Source organism: Peromyscus eremicus, chromosome 1, assembly GCF_949786415.1.
Source record: "Peromyscus eremicus chromosome 1, PerEre_H2_v1, whole genome shotgun sequence".
Lineage (NCBI taxonomy): Eukaryota > Metazoa > Chordata > Mammalia > Rodentia > Cricetidae > Peromyscus > Peromyscus eremicus.
This window is the reverse complement of record NC_081416.1, coordinates 70,567,027-70,591,289: the sequence shown is the minus strand read 5'-3', so window position 1 is coordinate 70,591,289 and position 24,263 is coordinate 70,567,027. Positions and strand designations below refer to the sequence as shown.

General features: G+C 45.0%; 1 protein-coding gene across 1 annotated transcript in view; it reads right to left on the bottom strand.

Moving 5' to 3' along the window:
• Cpxm2 (carboxypeptidase X, M14 family member 2) overlaps positions 1–24,263 on the bottom strand; it is a 127,839-nt gene that overhangs the window by 49,979 nt on the left and 53,597 nt on the right.

Below are 24,263 nucleotides of genomic sequence, written 5' to 3'. Positions count from 1 at the left end.
TAAGTTCTCCAAAGAAGAGAGGCTGGGTCTGTGGTCTGGTCCTGTAACCCAGCTACTCAAGAGGCTGCAAGCCAAAGACTCAAAAGTTTCGGACCAGCCTGGGCAATTTAGTGAGACCCTGTCCTAAAAAAAAAAAAATAACAATAAAAGTGTTGGAGTTGTGTCTTGGTAGTAGAGCACTTACCCAGCATGTACATTCTTGTCTGCCAGGAGACACCACAGCAGAGTGGCCTAGCAGAGTCCCTGTCATCCACCAGGAACCAAACACCAGCAGTCACTCCTGACCCTCTCTTTCCTCCCCCCACCCCCATTCAGCCTCTCACAAAGTTTTGCCAGTTTACTGCCCATATCTCCATAGACTAAGATCTATCAGACTCTCTCTAGCTCCACCAGTAGCAGCCGGGACAGCTGTCCCCAGATGGTCTCCTGGGACCCAAACCCCCCTCTCCCAGCGTGTGCTGTGAAGAAAGGCTTACTTTACTAGAGAAACATGACATCAAGAATTCTTATTTCATTATATGTCACTCTTATCTCAACTTAGTTGTTGACTACTCAAGTTTGTATACTGAGCATTTTCAAGGCTAAAGCCATGTGGAACCTGGTGCATGCTTCCCTGACCTTTCAGCCACTATGATAGAAGCATTCCAACCTCTGAGGGTACATAGCTAAATTATTCATGATCCTTTCATTCAAGGTTTTTGAAGGCTAACCAGGAAGACAGAGAGGTGAACAGAATGTACAAGAGTGTGACTGAGCACTGTGACGAGGCACCTTCAGGGAGTGGTGGGAAGAAAGAAGGAGCCTCCTGGATCAGCCAAATGAAGGATGCTCCGCAGATGAATGAGTGAAAACAGTCCTTACCTAACATAAAAAGTAGCACATATTTTTCCTTTATGCGAGGCGCATCCATTGTCATAAGGCAGCCTCATGGGAGACAGGAACTGTAATAGCCCTGTTTCCTGGTCTCCTAATCTTCAGGGAAGGCTTAACCATCACAGTATTTCTGTGGCTTATTTCCACTTTCCTCAGAGGGATTATTCCTTATCACAAAACCACCTTGACATTCAGGCTTGACTCAGAGCTCCACAGTCCAAGCAAAGAAGTACTGGGGTCAGAGGCCTCCAGACCACAGGAGGAGGCAGTGGCTGTGCTGACTCTCCTGGGCTCTGGCAGCTCACTCATTTGAAAATATAAAACACATAAAATACCCTGAACAGCACTAGCTCATTTTCCTCCAGTATAACCTTCTATCAACTCAGGTGGACCAGGAAGTGGACCACAGAGGGAGGAGTCAGGAGGTGGACCACAGGGGAAGGAGTCAGGAGGTGGACCATGGAGGGAGGAGTCAGGAGGTGGACCATGGAGGGAGGAGTCAGGAGGTGGACCACGGAGGGAGGAGTCAGGAGATGGACCACAAGGGAGGAGTCAGGAGGTGGACCACAGAGGGAGGAGTCAGGAGGTGGACCATGGAGGGAGGAGTCAGGAGGTGGACCACGGAGGGAGGAGTCAGGAGATGGACCACAAGGGAGGAGTCAGGAGGTGGACCACAGAGGGAGGAGTCAGGAGGTGGACCACAGAGGGAGGAGTCAGGAGGTGGACCACGGAGGGAGGAGTCAGGAGATGGACCACAAGGGAGGAGTCAGGAGGTGGACCACAGAGGGAGGAGTCAGGAGATGGACCACAAGGGAGGAGTCAGGAGGTGGACCACAGAGGGAGGAGTCAGGAGATGGACCACAAGGGAGGAGTCAGGAGGTGGACCACAGAGGGAGGAGTCAGGAGATGGACCACAGAGGGAAGAGTCAGGACACCGTGACATTGGACTGCAGAGTCTTTCCCACAGGTTAGCTAGATTCTGCTTATGGTAAGATAAACAAAGGTTTTAAGTTACCAGTGAGTTTGCAAGCAAGTAAATAAGAGAAGTCTGCAGGGATCTGGTGGATATGAGCTGAAAGAAAAAAATACTAAACATTGTATAAGTTAACAAGCCAACATTGTTTTAGGGAAATGCACATGAGGATAGCCTGCCAACCATAAAAAGCTAAGTCTGTTGACCTTGAACCTTCCCCCAAGATTCTCAAAGGAAGTATAAATATGTTAGAGGGTCTGAGAGTGTCACTGTCCACTTAGCTCCCAGCAGAGGTTCACACAAACTGTCTCTGCAGAGGAGTCTTTCTTTTAGGCCGTTGGAGGTTTCTTTAGGTGAGAGGGAGTAGGTAAGGATGATTCTAAAGCCTCATTGATCATCTAGAAAATACTCCCCATGAGAAAGAGGTAGCAGAAATAAAATGCAACAAATTCAGACCCAAGAGAATTGGAGATTTTAGAACTGTCACATTATATATTTAAGTTTTCTGAATCAAAGGTTTGCTAAGTACAAATGCTCGTCTACTTCCAGTGGGGTTGATCTAGTAAAACCCATCATGGGTTGATTATACTGTAAACTGAAAGTGGATATCCTTAACCTACCGAGCATCAGATCTTAGCAACACAGCACACTACAGAGTCTTGCAGCTGCATGAGAGTGTGTGATTGATGCCTATGGCTCATTGCTGTAGCCGGCATGATGAGAGAGGACCACACTACACATTGTCACAAGCCCATAAAAAGTGAAAACTCAAAGTATGATTTTCTACTGTATGAGACAATTCAAAGTTGTTTATCTGTGCCTTACATGTGACAGATACCATCCTAAGCACTTTGTAAATATTAACTCATTTTTCTTCATGACAACCAAGTGGCATAGGTGTTATTACTCTGAACTACAGATGCACCCAGAGGTCAAGGTGATAGAACATGAAACTCAAAATCCAACAGTCTGGTTATATAATTCCTGTTTTTAGCCACCTTTATACATGGCATATTTAAAGAAATAAAATGTGAAATAAAAACACCAAAAGGAAATAGGTTAGTGTAAGAAACAGCTAAATGTGAAGAACATAAACAACTTTTAAAAAACAAAAATCTCATCAAAATTAAATATACAGATAAATTGAAAGTACTGAATACGAACTGTCAAAGAGAGAATTAGCAAACAGGAATAAAGGTGAAGAAGTTACCAAGAATACAGCAAAAAAAAATGACCAGGAAGTAGAAAATCAAAAGAAGATAACTGTGAAAGAAACCTGACGTGTTCCTTATCAGAGTTTCTCACAGTGGCTAAGCAGAAGTACAGGAAAACAGTATTGGGAGAACACTGGCTAGAACTTGTCTAGAGCAGACAAAAGATATGAATCCACAGATTCAAGAGGGACAATGAATGGCAAATAGAATTCATACAAAGAAATCCATCCCCACTGTAAGAAATAAATCATTATGGTCCATTTTCAGCATAGGGTGGTGCATTTACAGATCGTTAATGAATTGTAGACAAGCAGGAGGCACCAGGTTCATCTCTTCCCTACTCAGCAGCTAGTGCCTGCTTGCGTAGGCACTCTCTGTTGTCCTGGGTCAAAAGGCAAAGGCAGTCTGCAGCCTGTATCAGAAAAGGAGGGATCACAAGCCCTGGGATATACATTAGACAAGGGTTTGTGCCCTGAAGAGCAGGATGGAGAGTTTGGGGAGGGGGCAATGCCAGACACCAGGAAGATTGCTCTACTCTGAAGAACTCAGTCAATGAGGAGTTTGGGGGCAGAGCAATGAGATTAGCAAAAAAAAAAAGAAAAAAAAAAAGAAAACCTGTTCTGAGCCAAATCTGTGTACCATCCAGTTTTGCCTTTAGTCTAGGTTAGTGCTTGGCTTCTACAGAACTGAAAATAAATCTGTGGCTTTTGCTACTCTGAGTTCCCAGTACTTTTATTATGAAATGAGGATCATTGGTTCCTACCCCACCTATATTGTAGACAACCTGTAAAGTGTCAAAGATCAGATTAAAAGGAGCCAGAATTTTTTTTTAAGGTACAAATGAATGGGAACAAACTGGCAGCACACTGCTCAAGGGCAGTATTAGAACCATGAAATCAGTGTATTCAATGGATTAAGGAAAAGAGCATTAACCTGAAAATCATCGTATTTCAAGAATGACTATGAAATCAGGGTATTCTTAGACAATAAAAACAGGAGCTTGTCACTATCTCCTTTCACTTAAAAAAGACTTTTTAAAAGAACATACAGTGAGCCAAGAAACAGAATGAAAAGGGTTGGAGAGATGACTCAGCCATTAAGAACTCTTGCTGCTCTTACAGAGGACTTGAGCTCAGTTCCCAGCACCCACATCAAGTGGTTCACAACCACCTGTAACTCTAGCTCCAGAGTATCACAGAGAGAGAGGGGGGGGGGCAAGAGGAGAGAGGAGAGAGAGAGAAAGAAAGAGAAAGAGAGTGAGAGAGATTTTAAAAAAGAGAAGAAGGTATCTTTGTGGATTTCTGTGGGCCTCTCTAGCACTTTGTTTCTTCCTATTCTCATACTGCTGGCAATGGTCGAGAGACAGTCCGAACTGACCTACTCTGGTGATGGGATGGCCAAACACCCTAATTGTCGTGCTAGAAACCTCATCCAACTACTGAGGGATCTGGATGCAGAGATCCATGACTAGGCCCCGGGTGGATCTCTGGGAGTCCAATTAGCGAGAATGAGGAGGGTTTATATGAGCGAGAATTGTTGAGACCAAGGTTGGATAAAGCACAGAGACAAATAGCCAAACGAACTGAAACACATGAAATATGAACCAATGGCTGAGGGGTCACCAACTGGATCAGGCCCTCTGAGTGAGTGAGACAGTTGATTGGCCTGATCTGTTTGGGAGGCATCCAGGCAGTGGCACCGGGTCCTGTGCTCATTGCATGAGTCGGCTGTTTGAAACCTGGGGCCTATGCAGGGTCCCTTGGCTCGGCCTGGGAGGAGGGGACTGGACCTACCTGGACTGAGTCCACCAGGTTGATCTCAGTCTGTGGGGAAGGCTTTGCCCTGGAGGAGATTGGAATGGGGGGCGGACTGGGGGGAAGGTGAGGGGGGCGGGAGGGGGAAGAACAAGGGAATCTGTGGCTGATATGTAGAACTGAATTATATTGCAAAATAAAAATTAAAAAAAAAAAGAGAAGAAGAGTAACCAGATATCCTTTTAAAGTAGACATAAAAGTTATAGTTTGGGGGCTAAAGGGTTAACTGAAAGATTGGACAACAGGTTAAGAAGGAGCTTTGCAGTGTTAATGAAGCTAACACTCATTCACAAAGTACTGTGTGCTAGGAACGGGTCTAAGATGGGTGTTCATATCTACTCACATGTCATAAGGTAGCTATACCTATGCCAATACATATACACATATAGATATAAGTACATTCATATATAGAGGTCAATCTAATTAGTCAAAACTGCTTTCATCTTAAACCCACAATTAGCATTCCTCAGTTACTTGACAATCATCCACCTTTCTCCAAACACCAGGAGAAGCCGATGTATTGTCACAAAATAGTTACCAGAATTCACAGAAACACATGAAATTTAAATCGTAATGAAGTTTTCTCAGACTCTCACACAACATCAGTTATGCTCAGTACCACAGGTGAGAACTTCAACTATCCAAAGATGTGCAAAAACTAAGAGTAGACCTAGAGAAAATTCTTGTTAACTGGAGAAGTGTGGAAACACTGGGTGGTCGGCCTTATCCTTTCTGAGAGTTGCCTTTCCACATGAACACCTTCGTTGAAAGTATTTAAGATAGGGTGACCCTGCACCTTGGCCAAGGACAAACAACCTAAAGATGGCCCCTTAACAGAAACCAGACTAATCATAGTTGACTGGCCTACAGTGAATATTTGTCGCAAACTGGAACAAAACATTCTTCCCTGAGAATCTGGATTAGAGAACAAGGCAGCTTCAGTCATGAGTCGGAACCCTTGGGTACTCATGAAAGTTTAACTTGTCATCACGTAGCTGAAGAGGCAGAGGCCTTCTAGTGAGAGTGAGAGAAGGGGAAGCTCATGGGAGAGACACTCGACATTCCAGCAGAAAAACCAGACTCTCACCCCTCTCCCTGCCCTTGGGCCCTCTGCATACATAGTGTTCTTCGAGAAAGGACTTCTAATACCCAGCTAAGGAAATCCTGCTCATCATTTAGCCAGAGGTCCAGGAGTGGCGTTGGCTAAGCTTGAGTGAGGCTGGGGGCTGTGGTTCCACATGAGCAAAGCAGCCAAGTCATTATCAAGTGTGAGTCTGATCAGAAGTCCAAAGAGGTTGAAAACACAGCAAAGGCCAGGATAGGAACAGGATGGCAACATCTTGTATTTCCAATAAAGTACTTATCATAAGAGTGGCTATCTCTAGTCCAGGCTGGTGTACTTGGAAGCCAGTGAGGAACAGAGGGTAAGGATGGTGTTGCTAGGCTCCCCTATGGCCCCTGGCCAAGTAATGAGAACATACTGAGGAACACCAACAAAGGTAGAAATCCCAGACTGCAGCTTGAGGTAAGGGTGCAGATTAGGAAGTGGAGGTAACTGCCATTAAACGAGGCTGTCTGGGGTGAATCAAGAGACTCAGGGAAGCCTGGTCCCCTATTCCCTTCTCCATATTTTACTGTGCTTTGTGGCAGACCTGAGTGATGTCTGAGAGAAGAGCAGCCACAGTGCTCTACCCCAACTCTGGGGCTTGCAAAGACCAGAGGAGGAAATCTCACACTTGCCTCCTCTCTGGTGCTCAAGGGCATGGGAGATGAAACTGCTCTTATATTTTCGTATATTCATTTTTCCATGAAAGAACATACTGGAATATATACGAGTGGATCACTGTGTTATAAGAGGCAGAATATAAGAGTCCTTCCAAGTGACCCCAAATGTAACCTTCTGATCAGAATTATAAGCCTCAGAGGGCAAGCCTGTAGTGTGGCTGGTACAAGCTTGGCTCTGAACACACTCACATCTTGTAGGAGCAGAGTTTTTGCTTCCCTGAAGAACAGGGACACAGTGCCTATTCCACCATGCTTGTTTGTGGATACCCAACTCTAGGATTTCTGCATGCTTGTTCTGACCTACGGAGACCTCTGAGAGCTGTATGGATTCCCTACAGCTCCTGCAACGAACTACCACAGACACAGAAGCCTAAACAACACAGACTTGTATCTCATAGTTCCAACACATAGATTAGACCCCTGCTAGCACTGGGCTGGAGTCCACGTATCTGAAGGGTTGTCTCCATCTTGAGTACCCCAGAGGAGCATCCATCCATTTGTTTCCCAGCTTCTGCCAGCTTTCTGAATCTCTTGGCGGTGGCCCCCTTTCTTTTTTTTTTTTTGGTTTTTCGAGACAGGGTTTCTCTGTGTAGCTTTGCGCCTTTCCTGGATCTCGCTCTGTAGACCAGGCTGGCCTCGAACTCACAAAGATCCGCCTGCCTCTGCCTCCCGAGTGCTGGGATTAAAGGCGTGCGCCACCACCGCCTGGCGGCCCCCTTTCTTGCCATTAAAACCAGCAACATGGTATCTCTCTGACCGTGGTCAGCAGGCCCTGGCCCTCTATCCACAGCTGAAGATTCTTTCACCAAAGCTTTATGATAAGATGGGGTTCTGCTGGATAACTTGGGGTGCCCTCTCCACTTATGGTCCTTCACTTAATTCCCTCATCAAAGGTAACTGGATGGTTAGGATTGCTTGTAAACTTAATGGATCTAGAGTCACCTAGAAAACAAACCTCTAGGCATGTCTATGAAGAAGCTTCTAGATTGAGATAATAGAGGTAGGAAAGCCCACCCTAACTCAGAGTAGCTCATTTCATTAGCTGTGGTCGTGGACTGGGGAAAAAGAAGAAGCTGACAGCCCTCATCTCTCTGTTTCCTCGCTGTGGATGCTGTATCCTTACCTTCCCCCAGAGGTGTACATACTCTGGAACTGCGGCCCTAAGACACCCTCAGGTCCTTAAGGGGATCTGTCAGGCATTTCATCCCAGCATTGACAAGGTAACTAATGCAGCAACATATCCAGATTTGGGGACTAGAATGTGATGTCCTATAGGAGACTATCAGCTGCCATGGGAACTTCACTCCAGCTCTGGCTTCACTTTCCATCCCTCCAGAACCTTCTCTCCCCTGGCTCAGGTCTAGACACATCTTGCCAGCCTGGCCTCAATAGGATAAAACAATAGTTCCCTAAATCCAGTTAATGAATAGGAAGCTTAAGTCTCAGCTACAAAACCACGGCCAAGGAAAACTAGGTCACTCCACCCTCCCCACTCCATCCCATCCCCCAGCCTCCCTCTTAAAGAGAACATTAGAGTTCAAATAAACACTGAGAAAATTCATCCCCACCTGACAGATCCATGCCTGCCTTCATGATCCACTTACTGTGATTAAAGTTTCCTGGTATTTTTCAAAGCATTTGGCTCCTTCATACAGTCAGAAGCTGGGTTCCTGGAAGAGGCATGATTTATTTTTTTACCCAGAGTCAGCCCAACTGGCAAGAACCAACAGGTCGTAGGGTCAGACTGGAGACTTCTAAAACCTCTTTCAAGCGCAAGTCCAAGGTTCAGTATGCTCTTCTGCCAACCACAAGATTGTGTGCCCATACTGTGTGGAATGTTCTGTGTCAGCAGGAGTGTGGGCAGGTACTGCCAACTGCATTCAACCAAGACCCTGCCTGTATATACAGCAATGGTGTCCCTTGGGGGACAACTGATAATGTCTAGGAACATCCCTGGTTGTCATGAGTGTGAAGGCTGGGAAGACACCTGAGGGGTGGGGCACCTATTGAATAGGGGATAAGGATGCCACTAAATGCATAGGAAAGCTTGCTATAGCCCCAAGTGACCCGTCCCACTCTGAGCAATTTAGATAATGAAGTGGAATTCTCCACTGGATTTGCTCCAAACTATTTTAAGGACAGGGAAAATGTCAGTGTTGATTTATCAGTAAAGGAACTAAGGCACAAAATTGTCAGGGGCCATGACATTCTGAACACCAGAATGGATATTGGATAATACAGGGTTTGTCAAGATGCTCCTATACATTTACCTAAAAGAACAGGCAGGAATTGGAAGCAGGCACAGGACCAGTGAGAAAGGTGAGGGCCAACACAGTTTATGGAATGTGGCTCAGTTACTAAAGACATACACAGTCAATGGCTGCTGCAAACAAAATGTGGTTTTTTCATAATATCTGAAGACAATTTATTTTCAAAAGTTTTGAACATCTACCAACATTAACCTGTTTTATATGCTTGCTAGAAATTTTTACGATGTTCTTTCTCATTTTTCCTTTGAGTCAGGGGTTCTTGTAGCCACTGGCCTAGACTCACTATGCAGATGAAATAGAGCTTCAAATCCTCCTGCCTCTACCTCCCGAGTGCTGGGACTAGAAGCATTCATCCCCATGCCTAACTCCAAAGCTGTTTTTCATGAAGTGTGAGCTGAAGCTCAGACCTTGACAATGTTATGGTAGAAGCTGCATTTGTTGACACAGAATCAAATACTTGTCCATATGGGGGAGGGGGAGCCAAGTCCCAGAGCAGTAGCCCTCAAATCAAGCTCACTTGATACCACAGGGGCCATGGCATTCTGAACACCAGAATGGATATTCCATAATACAGATACAAGATGCTCCTGCACATTTACCTAATTTATCTATGAGACCATAGTCTAGTGGAGGACAGGAACCTCATCATTAATTGTTCAATTAGTTATTGAAATGCTGCTGTGATATGAAAATGGGAAATGTCATAAAAATGCTTCTGGAAGGACAGTATTTGAGTTGAGATATGATGAACAGACAAGAAGTAACTAGGGGGAAATTGTTGGTGATTTCATTTTCAAGCCAGAAAGAAAAACATTAATGCAAGAGACTTGTTATATATGATACCTTTGTCAGGTGCAGAATCCCCTGGAAAAGTCTCAATTATCAGGTTGGCCTGTCATAATTATAGGGAATTAATTTGATTATGCTAACTGAGGTGGAAAGACCTGCCTACTGTGGGTAGCACCACTCCTTAGGCAGGGGATCCTGACCTGTATGAGAGCAAAGAGACAGAACTGATCACAAGGATGCATGAGTTAAATTATTGCTCTTTGCTCTTGACTATGGATGTGATGGGACTAGCTGCTTCAGATTCCTGCTGCCTTGACATCCCTCAATGGTGGACTCTAACCTGGAGTTATGAATGAAATAAACTCTTCTCCCACTAAATTACTTCTGTTGGGATATTTTATCATAGCAACAGAAGTAAAGCTAAGATAGTAAGCAAACAATAATAATTCAAAAGTATAGACTGAAACCAGACATGGTGATACATACACTTGAGGAGGCTAAGGCAGGAAGATTGCAGGTTTGAGGCCAGCTTGGATTCTGTAGTGAGTTCAAGCCAGCCTTGGCTACATAGAGAGTCTGTGGGGAAAGGGGAAGGAAGGAAGGGAGAGAGAAGGAAGGGAGAGAAGAAGAAAGTGAGGGAGGGAGGGAGGGAGGGAGGGAGGGAAAGAGGGAAAGAGGGAAAGAGGGAAAGAGGGAAAGAGGGAGAAAGAGAAGGAGGGAGGGAGGAAGGGTAGGTGGATCATGGATGGATGAAAGGAAGGAAGGAAAGGGAAAATAAGAGGAGAGAGGAAGAAGAGAAAGGAGAGAAGAGAATGGAGAGAGAAGAAGGAGGGACAGAATAGATCTGACATTAATAACAATATAATCAAATCTCCAAGAACTGGAAAACACAAATTCTTATAATTTCGGGTCATATCAAGTACCAATAAGGTACAACATTGTACAGTATTTAGCACAAGAGACATGGACATGATCCTGAAAACTGTACTGAGAATGTAAAAGCCGAAGGTTTGCAAGAAGGGATACATATCTATCTTTGGGCTGGTTACTGTAATGCTTCAGAAAAGGGGCCATGGGAGGCATTGGGAGTTTGGAGAGATGATGGGGTGGGGTTTCCTTCTGGGAAAATGAAAATTCTGAAATTAATTGTAGTTATGACTGCATGATCCCACAAATGTATTTTAAAAAAAACCCACAGAACTGCACGTTTCAAATGAGTGAGCTGTGTGGTGGAGAATTACATCTCAATAAAGATGCTAGCAGTTCTTAGGGAGAATTGCTTCCCAGATGCCCATCCAGGGTGAGATCAACAAAATACATTTCATTCAAGGAGCCCAAAATGTTATCTTCCATGCTTCATTTCCAGAAGGCATGCAGCAGCAAAGCAAGGAGAAAGCAGAGACCTGTGGTCTAACCTGGAGCAGAACTCATGGACAAGAGAGAGTTCTGAGCAGGAAAAGGAAGGCCAGGAGCTATACCCAACACAAGAGGCCTGGGGACTAACTCAGTTCAAAGGACAGCGTGGCCAGATGGCCCCAGGAGGAAAATGAAACCGTGGATTGTTGGTATATATTCCGCATCGGTTGCACATGTGTGAACTCGCACATGCACACACACACGCACATACACCTCTAACATATATACACACATATATATCAGAGGATATCTTCAGGTCTATCATGAAGCTTTGGAATGAATAAGAGAAGTAAACTAAGAAAACTGCAAAGGGTATTAGCTTCTGGTAAGAGCGAAAGTGTCGCAACAGAAGAAAATGAACTTGTGGTGCCCTGGGGACCCAGATGTATGTGAATCACAGTTTAGTGTCAACCTTTGTAAAAGTTGGGTACTAAATTCACAAAGATTCATAATGTAACTTTTTGGGGAGCATGGGAAGAGAGAGGAGAAAGAGAGAAAAAAAAGGTAGAAGACAGGGAGGAACAAAGGGAGGGAGGGAGAGAGGGAGGGGGAAGACAGGAAGAGACTGACAAGACCAACTGGTCTAGAGAGTCAGGTAAATAAAAGCCTAAATCCTTCCCTCATGTGATAGAAAGTCAGTGGATAATAACTAATTCAAATGATTAGAAGGAGTACTGAGACCATTTTAATCAGATTATAAGAATTAAAAAAAAATCAGCAAAACAGGCTGGGGAGATGGCTCGGTGAGTTAAGTACTTGCTATGTGAGCATGAGGAGCTCAGATCCCTAGCACTCACATGAAAGCCAGCCGTGGCAGCATGTTCCTGTAACCTCAGCACTGGGTGGGACACAGTGATGCAGGAAGATCCAGGGGTGTACTAGCCAGCCAGTCTAGCTGAAACTGCAAGCTCTGGGTTTACAAAGAGACCTTGTCTAATTAATTAATTAATTAATTAATTAATTAATTAATTAATTAACAAGCAAATAAATAAATAAATAAATAAGGTGATGGGCAATAGATGAAGACACCTAAAGTCATCCTCTGGTCTGTGCATGCACACACACACACACACACACACACACACACACACACACAGATAGTAAACTGACCAACAAACAAAAATTTAGAAAGAAATGAAAAGGAAGAAAGTCAGGAAGGAAAGAAGGAAGGAGGAAGAAGAGAAGGAAGGAAGGAAGGAGAAGGGAAGGAAGGAAGGAAGAAAGGAAGGAAGGAAAGGAGGGAGGGAGGGAGGAAGGAAGGAGGAGAGAAGGAGAGGGAAGGAAGGAGGAAGGAGAGAAGGAAAGAAGGAGGAAGAGGACAAACAGAGGAAATAGCTGCTAAGGGGTTTGCAGTAGTTGCCCAGACGACCAGGAAATGGTACAGAGGACCTGAAATGGAGACTATTTTTAAAGATCAGAAATGTTACTTGATTATTTCAACAATGAAATGATATATTAATTAAAAATAACCCCCTACATCCCCCTCTTTCTCCTTTCCATTTCACTCTCTGGCATTTTCAATTTCTCTACTCATTCCAAGGCCAGATTCTTCCCACATACGCAAGAAGAATCAAGGCCAGTTTGTGTCACACAGGACTGAAGAGCAGAATTTCTTTTTCCCTCCTTCATTAAGAGCCCACATTTTGCTGTGATGCTATGGAGAGAAGGCTGAAGGGATTTTCTTAGTGTATATATATATATAGTGTATATATATATATATATATATACTAAATATTTTTTTAGTGGAAAAACACTGCATGGTCTTGTATTGAAAGATTCAACACAGAGATGTCAACTCTCAACAAGTTAATGCACAGGTTTTATACAATGTCAAGATCAGTTAGATATTTCATAGATATAAACAAGATTGTTGTAAAATTAATGGACGAAGACAAAGGACCTAAGTAAACTAAGCAATTCTGAAACAGAATGAAGTGGGACAAATCGGTCTACCCAACTACAAACACTATATAACTGCAGAAAGCATGATTACAATTAGGGTTCTTGGGTTTCACCCCCAGGGTTAGAAAATAGACAGGAAATAGGAAAGGAAAGGCAGAGGCATTCAGGGAGCGTGTGGTATGGATGGAGAGATGGGCACACAGATTTGTGAAGCAGAATAGAGACTCAGGCATAAATCCAGCCAGCTATGGTGAATTGATAATTAACAAAGGTTCAGGAGATTCAGCAGTGAAAGGACAGTGTCCTCAGTATGATCTTCTTGAAGTGTTACATACACCTTAAAAGACTGGGTATATCAACCATGAAACATTCAAAAGTTTCATGCAGCCAAAGCTAACCTGAACAAAGTGTTATGAAAAGGAATAATTTGGGGAAAATGTAAGTATCTTAAATCCCAGTCAAAGGACTAATTGGCAAGATCTCAGACACACACCTGAGGTCCACCACACTGACGGCCCACCACACTGAAAGAAGGTCCACCACACTGAAGGTCTACCACAGACAAAGTCTACCACACTGAGGGTTCCACCACACTGGAGGTTTACCACACTGAAAGTTTACCACACTGAAGGTCCATCACACTGAAGGCCCACTACACTGAAGGTCCTCCACACTGAAGCAAGGTCCACCACACTGAAGGCCCACCCTACTGAAGGCCCACCACACTGAAGGTCTACCACAGACAAAGTCTACCACACTGAGGGTTCCACCACACTGGAGGTCCACCACACTGGAGATTTACTACACTGAAGATCTACCACAGACAAAGTCTACCACACTAAGGGTTCCACCACACTGGAGGGCCCACCACACTTAAGGTCCACCACACTGGAGGTTTACCACACTGAAGGTTCAACCACACTGGAGGCCTCACCACACTGGAGGCCCACCACACTGGAACCCCACAGCCTCAGCCTCTTTTGCCCATCTCTCCAGAGATAGAATCTCCCCAAATCCTATCACAAATGGGTCAAGACAGTCAAGTTCAAGTTGACCACCCCCAATCTGGAAGTCTAGACTCTGAAACTTTCTGAGCACTTGTAGGACACCATAAATGGACATTTCCACTTCTAAATTTATGTTGTGGGTTACAGTTGGCATACAGACACACTAGAAATATTGAATAAAATCACCTTCAGGCTACATGTATAAAAAGCGTAAGGAACAGATTTCATGTTTAGCCTTGCGTTCTATATCCAAGATGTCTCGTGGTGTACATGTGAACATTTTAAAAACAAATCCAAAGCACTTCTGGTCCCAAGCATTTTGGGTGATACTTAGCCTGCCATAGCTCTATGAGAAGCCCCCAGCTCTCAGAAATGACAAGTGCTAAGCATCCCCCACTTCCATATACAAGTAAAGAAAGCATAGCTAATCCCTCTTCAGTTGGAAAAAGGAAGCATTTGGAGCCAATTCTCTATTGGAATCACAAGGAAGCTGGCTGTTCCTCTGCTCACTCATCCCCTCCCTGTTGAGCCACATTCCAGCAGTCAATGGCCCAAATCCTGCCCAAGGCTGAATTAGAACTTTGGGCAGAATTGATGATCCCAAGAGGTCTAGACCAGCCTTCACTACTGCTGCAAACAAAATATAAATGAGAAAATTTTATCATCCTTGCAGTAGACATGCTCAGTAGCTAGAAAAAGCGTCCACACTTATTCTCCCCAGCCTCACCTCCTCCCTCCCTCTCTGCTAGAACTGTAATCACCCAGCCAAATGGTTCCTCCACATTCTCAGTACAGCCAAATGTTGGAGCCTGTGTGAAATATCAACCCATTGATTTATTGGATTTTTCACTTTAGACTGGTTACCACAGCTTTTCGAGAACGCAGGAAAAATGCTGTAAACTCCCAAGTATTATCCATTTTCCATTACCTCCAGTTAACTTGTCTACGGGGAGACAACAGAGAAATGCCACTTTGAGGCCAGGAGGCAATGCATTTGGGTAGAGGGTGAAGCAGTAAGACCCACAGCAGAGAGCTAAAAGCACAAGAAGAAAGCAAGCAGGGGCCCCCCAAATCTGGAGTCCCCACTTGAGGGATCAGAGGAAAAGAAACCAAAGAAAGGCTTTTGTGGATGCTAGAGAATGGAGATGCAGGCTGATGCTGCCCCAGCTGGATGCATGGCCAGCTCCGCCCACAACTGGAGGTTCCACCATGGCACAGCCTGCAGCAGACAGCAAACCACTGGAGCTGGGATGGCCATTGAAGGACCTCTGCTGGCCTCAGGCCCTCCAAACTGTAGCACTGTTGGTTTTCTGTTCGTGCTGCAAAGCTACTGGTTTAAATAACGGGAGTATCTGCCCACGGTTTTGGAGGCCAGAAGTCTTAAAGTCAAGGTGTCAGTGGGGCTGACTTCCTTTTGTAGGCTCAGAGGGAAGGTCTGTGTCCTTGCTAGCCCACCTCCTTGCTTGCTCATAGCCCTATCCTCTTTATCTTAGGACAGCAGCAGGGACTTCTTTATCAGGCTGCTATGTCTTTGGTTTTGGCCTCTGCTTCCCTGCTGGCTGCACACAGGTCCCAGCAGCGATGATACTGGGCCCACTCAGACAACCCAGGGCAGTGCTCCATGTTAAGTAGAGCTGACGGGCAACCTCATTCCCACCTGACACTGTCTTTCCCCTTTGTCCTGGAAACTTGCTTAGTCACAGGCTCCATGGTTCAGGAGATGGATGGATTGGAGGAGGGGTATTACCTGTGAACCAATTTCCCTTCCTCTGTAAAACTTGTATCTTACAACCTAATTAATATAAAGCCAACTACATTAACATGGTACAGCAAAGAGTTTCGGTCACCCTATTATCTCTTCTTTCTGATTTTAAAATAGATTACATAATAGCCCTTTGGGGGCAAGGTTTCTGGCCCTGTCTCAGAACCTCTCAGTGAAGGATATGGCTCAGTCCCTCTGTCTGCACTACAATAAGCCTCATGACGCAAAAGCAAAGGGGGACACCAGTGGGAAGATGAGAGGTGGAGGAAGCAGGAAAAAGAGGGTAATCATCCCCTTAAGAGGCGGGCAGGTTAGGCCAGCTCCTCTGGCTTTCTACACCCCAGTCTTCTCATCAATGGAAGGAGCCACTGGGCACCACATGAGGGGGCACAGGCGAAGTGCTCACCAGTCCCCACTTAGGTGCCCACACACCTTTATTTAAAGAAATTCTGAAACTGTCAAATGCATCCATCCCCATCCAAAGGCAGACATAGGACAAACTGTCAGATGTAACTTCTTTGTTACCCACTGCATCTCTCCTAGGTGCTGGGATACTGGAGGAGCTGGCTCTGGGTGAATGGGGAAGGGACTCAGAGGCAGAGCAGGTAAGAAGAGGCCACTGTATCAAGAGCAGCACCAGCTTGTGAGGTCTCTGCTACATGTTGGGTGTGTGGTTTTGTTCCCTGCCACATTGCATGGATCACACCGCTAGCTGAGCAAAGTGCGTGGTCTGAGAGAGAGAGATGGGTGGAGCTGCTGGACCGGGAGGGGAACCCTCTGTAAGTGGGACGGAGTCCTAAGAAAGCAACAGCAACAGCGGGCTGCTTACTGTGTGCCGGGGTGACCTCACCTGCTTGCTTCTTCATTTCTCACACCAGCCTGTGCACGATTACCACATTATTACCAGCACAGAAAAGCTCAGAAATATGCCCAAGGACATGCAGCTAGGACTGCCAGTCTCACTCTGAAATGTGGCATAGATCTGTGCCCACAAGCTTTCCAATGCTATGACAAGAAAGAATGTGTGTAAGGAGCAGGGATTTATTTTGACTCATGGTTCCAGAGGGGTCAGTCTATGCTTGCTTGGTTCTGTTGTTTCTGGGCCTGTGATAACGCAGAGCATCCTAGCTGAGAGGGTGTCATGGAGCAGAACTGCTCATGTCCTGAGACATCCGAAGGAGGGTTGGGTGCAGGACAAAGTACAACTCCTAGGAACATGTATCCAAGGACTCCCTATCATCTCCCAAGTTATCACCCATCAATGGACTACTCCATTGATGAGGTCACAGCCCTCATGAGCCAATCACTTCCCAAAGGCCCTGCCTGCCTCTGAACACTACCGCTGTATTGGAAAACAAACCTGTAATGCCTGAGCCTTTGGTGGTCATTTCTAATTCAAGTCAGGACAACAGCAAAAGGCCAAAGCTTCTTTCCAAGTGGGTGCAACATGCCTCCACTCAGAGACTTTACACCCTGCGTTAAACATGCATTGACTGACCCTGTCTAGCCTCTGGAGAAGAGAGGGATGAGAGAGGCCAGTGGCAGAAACCCACCCTGGATCCAACACTGGAGATTCCAGGGCAAAGGAGCCTGCTGTACCTCAGGAGTGACATCAGTGCAGCACTAAACACAGGAGTGGGTGGGCAAAGAAAGTCAAGTGAGGACATAGAAGGAAGGAGTTGCCAGCTCTTAGCATTTGCCAAGGAGATGTTGCTGTTGATGTTATTTTCTAACTGCAGCAAAAGAAGGCAAAGTGGTCTCATTCTTCCAGCAGAGAGAACATCGAGTGCATAGACCCTGAGGCTGCAGCATGCTTGCTTTATCTGTGGAGCAAAAAGGGAACTTCTGGCCCAGGATAGAGTGAGAAAAGTAAGGTAAGAATAGGCGCGCAGTGGGAGCTAGTCCAACAGGGCCTTCTGGGACAGAGCATTGCTCACCAGATGTGATCATTAACACTGATCATCAACTTGACAGAATCCAGAATCACCTAGGAGACAAGGCTCTGTGATCCCTCTGAGGGGTTATCCAGATCAGGTAAACTGAGGTGGGAGGGGCCATTCTACATGTGGGTGGCACCATTCCACGGCCTGGAATCTGAGACCGCATAGACAAGACTGCACACGCTCCCACTGCTGTCTCCTGCCACCATGATGGACTGTATCCTTGAGCCAAAAGAGACCGTTCCCTTCTGAGGGAAGGTATTGCTCTTGCTGGGTATTTTGCCACAGCAATAATACAAGGATCTAATGCAACAAGGAGAGAGGCCTGCTGCAAAGAGGTCTTTCCCACCCCAAACTGAACGTGAGAAAAGGCAGGGTCCCAGCCATCACCCAGAGGGTTTTCCACCCAGGCGCAAAGACTCTTGAGAAAGGCAGGGTGAAGCTCCCATCCCAGAAGCCAGCTCTACAGTTGTTCTGCTTCAGACATGTCACCAGCTGAGAGCTCACTCCTCAGTCACTGACACCCAGAAACCCAAGTAGGAGGCGTGGGAGGCATTTGCAAAATCTCTGTTTGGTTTTAAACAACTACCTCTGCATAGGTAAAATAGAGCATAGGATGAAAAAAAGACACTGCCTCGCCTTGAACTTGAACTTGAACTTGACAGTGTTTTCATTAAAACCCTTTGAGATCATGCCAAACTCTCCTGCTCAGAAGCTGACAGTTCTCCAAGAAGTTAGAAAAGAGTGTGGAAATCCTCTCCCCAGTACCACACGGGAGCCTGACATCTCATTTCCCTATTAAGCAAGGGCAAGACACAGCATGATATGTTCTGAAAACACACTGCTCTCCCTCTCTCCTGAAAAGACAGATGATGATTGATGAAGCCTCCCACATTCTCCCCTTCTGGGGCCTCCAGGCTCCCTTCCCCCTTCTGGAGTGCAGGGCCCTAATGTCTCCTCCCTCTGAGCCTTGGCAAACTGCTCTGTGGGTTCCAGACTCCAGACCTACTGAGTAGGGGTAAGGTGACAGTGATGAAGGATGGGTCCCCAGGAGTGCAAAAAGCCAGGTACTGTTGGAGGAAGCGGGAGGCACTTGCTGAACACACTACTTTGGAAATAAGATCCTGAGCAGGTGTTGGGGTTTCAGGTCTCTCTACTGTCACTGAACCAGCCTCATCCAGTCATTCTTCAACTGCTCTGTTCCTCCCGCCTTCACTTTTGCTTCTGCTGTGACCATACTGTCCTTTAGCTGTCCCCTCAACTCTCCTGGTCCATCTCACCCTGAGCACCCTTTGCCAGCAGGAAACATGGAAGTCACCAGCTCTGCAGCCTCAAGAGCCCCAGACTTATTTCCCTATCCTGTCCTTATGCTCACTCCTTAAGCCACTGTTGTCCCCAGACAAGCTTCCATCACTTCTTAAGCCTGACATCCCTCAAGACCCCTTGAACCTGACCTCTGACTTTAACCCACGCACCACTAACACTGGACCACAATTTGCACCTCATTCCTCCGAGCACAGTGTGTGTGCTAGCAGCACCCCAGTGCCCTTGAACTCCTGCAGCACTACGGCCATCAACACCACCATTCTCTGCACACAAACCACTAAGATAGCCCAAGGGATAATGAGAAGTCGGTGTGTTCCCATGTCCACTGAGCCCTCTGTCAGACTGGATGGAGATACTCCCTAGGCTTTTGCCCAATATTGATCTTGCATTTTCTTAGTTTCTGTCCATAAGCCCGTCACACACTCTCTGTTGAGAACCCTTCTCCAAAACTGTAAGGCCAGTTGCTCCCGCACCTGGATCATCTCAGGGGAATAGGAAACCTTCCTTCTTCCCAGGGTGATCCCACCACCTCTTGTCAGCCTCACAGCGTCTCAGAGCACCTTGTGCACTGTGTGGCTGTCTATCACAAACTCCACTCACTTCAAGGTCAAAATGTGACCGGGAAGGAAATAATAACTTGTCTTTCTGATCCTACCTTCCTTGTGACTTGGGTACTTTACCCTTCTCAAAGAAACTAGTGCCCTAAAACTCTGCTAAGACATCCCACACCAAATGCCATGCTAACTTCCTGGGGCTGGGCACAACCCTGCCAAATCATTGTGTCCTTGGGCACAAAGCCTGACTTATGGCTAGGGTTCTATTTATCTTACTAATCACTTTGACTACTTGTTCCAAGTTCAGCCAACTGGTCAACCTTCCTTAGTTTCCTTCATCCCCTCCCCACAACACCTTACAAACACAAACCCAGTGCTCAAATTACTGCCTTACTTAAAAAACAGATGGTTTTCTCCATTAAACAGTTGAAGTGCAAAACATTTGGTTTTAAAAAATTGTCTACATTTCTTCCAAGTCCTTAGAAGCACTGACTCACCTCAAGCAGAGTAATTAACTTTTCAATCATCATACTGGTTATAATTGCAACACTCAGATGTCTAATATACTTTCTGTCATTAGGGAAATGAAAGATTGGTTTTATTGGGGCACTAACATTCCACCGAATGGCAATGCAGTGAGGAGTGATAATTTATATTGCTGAAAAATATAAATTACTGAAAATCATTACAACAATTATATTTTATAACTTCCAGTGAGCTCAAATTAGTTGAAAGAATTATTACAACTGAAATTGTAGACTCTGTCATCAGCTTGAATGTGAATTGGTGGGGGGATGTGGTAGCTATGCCTCAGGACCTCAGGGTATCATCCGCATTCCTGCACACGTCCAATGGGAGCTCCACCCACCTCAAGTCAGTATGATCTCTGCTTACTCTTGAAGCCCCTGTAGCATACTGGCTTCTCCTACTAGGCTACTCCCTGGAGGCAGAAGCAAGTTTTGCTTACATTTACAACCTTATGCTTAGTACAGAGCACTCATTAAGTGCCATATGATTTAATTAATAAATACATAGAGAATACCAGAAACAAATGATATTACAGATGTTCATTTTAAAATACCAACTACGGCAATCTTATAAAGGAAAAGCATTTTTAAAAGTCTTTCCCTACCATTTAAATAATTATTTTATTTTATTAGCATACAAAGAATTGGGTTTCATCATAGCATTCTTCAAACCTATGTGCTCTTCCCACATCCACCATAATATTCTGAAATACACATTTGTAAGGTGCTTTCTCCTTTTAACACATAGCAAGAAGCTGGTTTTCTGTTTGCTTGGTTGGTTGGTTGGTTTTGCTTTTTCCTGTTTTTGAGACAGGTATCATGTAGCCCAGGCTGGCTCAACTTACTATGTGGTTCAAAACAACCTTAGGCTGCAGATTCTCTTGTCTCCACTTTCTGAGTGCTGGGATTAGAGGTGTGCACCACCACATCCAGTTTTTACACACTGCTGGGGATCCAACCCAGAGCCTCCTTCATGTTGGCTAGACAAGCACGCTGCCATGTGAACCGTATCCCCAAGTGTAAAAGGCTGTTTTACACAGCAACATCTGCTTGGCAAACTCTAAGAGCTGGCAACCCCTTTTCCTCTGGGTCTAGAGTCTTGCCCACCCACGTGCAGCACCCTTCACTCTTGATTGCAAAAGGTCAACTCTGTCCCCAGCTCTAGCTTTGCTCCTTTGGTCTGACCCCCATGTCTGCCTGGGCTCTGCCGAAGAGCAGTTAGCATGTGGGGAAGTGGGTTGACTGTGACCAGCACAGGACATGTCAAGCAGCCAGGATGTCTCATACAGAGATGTTTGAGGAATCTGTGCAATGGGAGGTTCTGTGACAGGCAGAATGGAGGGCTGGGCAGGCAATGTTCCTCCCCTTTGAACCATACAATGTGGTCTCCCTGCCTATTATTTCCAAATGCTTCCAATAAATGTTGCAATTGAGAGAAGGACACATGGCTAAAAATAAAAGTAGAAATATATCAGTTCTAGATAAACCCAGAGAATGGGAGGAGGGAAAAATCCTATCTACTAAGCACTTACCATGTGCTGAGTAAATTTTAAGTATCCTAATGTTATTGTTTATAACCCCCAGTGTGCATGTGCATGTGTGCATGCATGCATGCGCGTGCTCACACACACACACACACACACACACACACACACACACACACACACAAACACACGCACACACCCCTGTATAAGATAGAAAACCAACCTATTTTAAAGGACAGAAAACTGAGGTCCAAAGAAGGGAGTCTCCATAACCTGCAGGAGCTAAGAAGCATACCATGGTTTTAGGGCAGGAACCATCTGTCTCTACAAGTCTGCCATTTCCCAACCTTCTCTCTCCTGCTTCCCTCTCCTTCACCTCGTTCTGTTTTAAGCCTTCTCTCAGTCATTTGCAATCACAAATCAGTTAACTCATTACCAGTCAAGGTGAATGAACCTTTGTTGATTTAATGATATTCATTTAATAGGGAGTCATTTGTTGGGCATCAGATAGGTGCCTAGCTCTAGGCAGGTTCCCCAAATACCAGAGCAAGGCCTCTATTAGCAAGACTCTCGGTAACTGTTGAAAAGTCAGAAACCTAAAATATGTCTGTACCAGAAACAATATGGGCCAGGAATCAGAGGTAAGGGATGGGTACTGTCATCCTCACTACAAGTATTCAAGATGTCTAATGTAGACATTTTTTTTTAATCACAAAGGCAATGTTCCTATTGCCTTCAGCATTATTCATGCATTGGAGAATGGAAAAGCTCAGATACCAGAGTGGGTCACTCTTCCAATTCCTGCTTGGCCCTCAGTGGAGACAGGACTATTCCAGGAGGTAAGGTACACAAGAGCTCATCAGATTTCTTCATTTTATTATCCCTGAGCAATAATTTGACTTGAAATACATTTAGACATTAAGGAAAATCTGACTCTTAGGAGTAATTCTACCATTGGCCTCCCCCACTTACATGCCCCTGTCCTTGACTACAGAGAGATATTGTTCCACTGTGATTTCCTGCTCATCCCCACCTCCTTGTGTTTGTAGTTAAAATGAAATGGGATCACTGTACTTACCTCACTCTCACTTTCTAATCCCATAATAACCCACCGACTTCATCTCTAGTGACAGTGGCCAGACGGGTTAATAGCCAGGCACGGTCATCAATACCCCTGCTCTCATTCCTTATCGATTACCTCACACCAGTCTTTTCTTGCCCACTTCCTATTTTCCCTTGAGCAACCCCGCTTCCAAGCCCTCCCCCTCCAAAGCCTTTCAGAATCTAAGCAGTAAAAATAACTGTCATGTGATAATATGCCATTAAGGAGGGCAAAGGCATAGCACAGAGCAAACATTGGCATGTATGATTATATGCAAATGTCACTGAAAAGCAAAGGAAGTTGGGTGTAATCCTCAAAATAGCAAAAAACACCCAAAAAAATGTTGTCAAACTATGTGAATTATCCCAGATCTGAAAATGAGATATTTATAATTTTATAAATAATATTGAATTGAATAATACTGAATAATATAATAATTCAAATAAGAGAAAAAGCACAAAAGTCTTCTCTTGTTATGAAAAAGGTAGCAAGAAATTGGGACAGTGTTGTGAGGCATGGCTGAGTAAATCACAGGCCATTAAAAATAATCACTATGAAATCTGAGTCACAGCATGAAAATGTTATGGGTATATTAAGTCAAAAATAACATAATTGGATATTCAGTATATTTTAAAAAATCTGTGGGATCATGGGTAATGTTTTAAGACACTATTAGATGTTACAATGTTGTCTTTATCTTAAAAAAGAAATACGCAGGAAAGCAGGAGATGAGTCACTGCCAGACAATTGTCGCCATACAAGAGTATGATGATTGTTGATTTAATGTTGTTCATTTATTAGGGAGTCATTTGTGGAGCGTCGAACAGGTGCCTGTTTTGAACAGGTTTCCCGAATGCCAGGGCATGACCTCTATCAGCAAGGCTCTCTGTAACTGTTGAGGAGAAAGACTGAAACCCATAAAAGAGAACCTGAAATCTGTCTGTACCAGAAACAATACAGGGCCAGGAACCATGTCAGGTGGGTAACTATGAATACAGATGTGAAGTCTTGTCCCGGTTTAGTTATTAATGTTGATCATTTCCAAAATTAAAATTAATCTCTGGCATGGTTAGTGTCAATTGTCAATTTGACATGGTCTAGAGACATCTGGGAGACAGGCCTTTGGACATGCTTCTGGAGGCGTGGGGGAATCTTGGTTGTGTTAATTAAGTGGGAAGAGCCTACTGTGGTTGGCACCATTCCCTAGTTGGGATCCTAGACTGTGTAAGTGAGGGAAGGGAGCTGAGCAGCAGTAGGCATTCCTCACTCTTTGCTTCCTGACTGGAAATACAATGTAACCACCCAGTGTCAACCAGGAACAACCTTAAAGTCTCAGGAAAGTTCCTTGGCTATCCTTAGAAACCAAACAACTTCGGAAACCACCAAAATCACGTACATGGCTATTATAAAGACACACAAATGTGACTCTCTCTTGAGAAGCTCACACCCAACACTTGGGTGTGTCTTATCCTTTCCCTGACTGACCCTCTCTAACTCTGAGTGCCCCGTGGTAAGTAAGCCTTAT